Source organism: Oncorhynchus kisutch, unplaced genomic scaffold, assembly GCF_002021735.2.
Source record: "Oncorhynchus kisutch isolate 150728-3 unplaced genomic scaffold, Okis_V2 scaffold3869, whole genome shotgun sequence".
Lineage (NCBI taxonomy): Eukaryota > Metazoa > Chordata > Actinopteri > Salmoniformes > Salmonidae > Oncorhynchus > Oncorhynchus kisutch.
Genome location: NW_022265814.1, coordinates 1 through 1,463, shown reverse-complemented (window position 1 = coordinate 1,463; position 1,463 = coordinate 1).

Below are 1,463 nucleotides of genomic sequence, written 5' to 3'. Positions count from 1 at the left end.
TTGCATTGCCAACGAATATGCAGCTGTTTTAAGTGAAAAAGCCAAATAAATCAGCGTTATATTTGTGCCTTTTGAACTTTACATTTTTGTCAGTTATTCTTGGGACTAAGCAAAAATAATACATTCATTATGCCTGCATGTTATGTAACGGACTTCCACTGCAAGCCTGAGGGGGGTCCATGCCAAGTTGCCAGTGTCATAAACTCTCCTTTTCTCCTAAACGAAACTTACGGATAAAAACAAGCCTCGTGACGTCGTTCCTCTGATCTGACGTAGTTCGGGTCCATGGTTTTAGGGAGTGACTGAGCGTTCTAGCATTCGACACCACCTATCTAGTACAGCAGCAGAAATCTACCAGTTGAAAAGATTCGTCTTCTATCACACCGAATATTCCAAAGCATGAACGACGTGCGGCGAATTAAGAGCTAAACATATTTCTGTTGGCAATGGAACAATTTAAAGAGGTGAGAACTATATCAATTATAGGCTACGCTTGTCGAGAGTGCTCTCCAGCAAAGGAAAGACACATTCTTAGCCCTTTATTTCTGTTTGGTGTAAAGTTTATCTGCTGCAGGGGAAAAACACTATATTGAAGTCTTATCTCTGCAATCTAAAACTGGAGTATATTTTTTTTTCCAGAGAGGACAACATCCCCGCCAACGTCTGGTTCATCTTCGCCCGCTCATTGGTAAACCCAATATTATTTTTTCTTTTTGAGACTACAGATTAAATTTAATTTTTATTAAAACGATGTATGTAGCTACTTAAGAGATTCTTGAACATTTAAAAATACTAACTGTAGCCAACGTTAATAGGCTTGAGCCATTTCATTTGAAACCGTGCATTGGCCAGCATTCCCTTGTGATTTTATAATCAACTAAACATTTTAGCAGCTTCGTTGTCTTGAAATAGGTTATATTTCAAATATTCGTTTCAATGTCTAGCTATGGGCATGTCCACAATCTTTCAAAGTAACCAATCACACGTCATCTGTTGGAGACACAGGTGAAGTGGTGAATGAGGTGAGCTTCTCCTCCAAAGAGTACCACAATATGAGTCATAATACCCAGATAACCTAGCGGTCAAACAGGGAAATGGTTCAAACCATTCATTTTTCCCATAGGGGATTTTAGACTCTTATGTGTAAATTTACGTAACGTTTTGATAACTGTAAATCTCTCTCGGACAAGGTGACTTATTAATATATTCGCTGGTATAATAACAAAATGAAATGCTAATTAGCTGCTAATGAGGCTATCCGACGGAACTACAAATACTATCTATCTACTATCTGGACGAGACTGCTGAATCCAGGCAAAGGTAAGAATCTCTGGATTAACTATCTAATGTTAGCAAAATGTAGTAATGCATAAATGGCCACATTTAAAAATAAAAGTAAAACTATTTTGGTCATGTTTTAAAATAAAACAATACCTGTTAGCAAAGGTGTCAGCTAGAGAGAC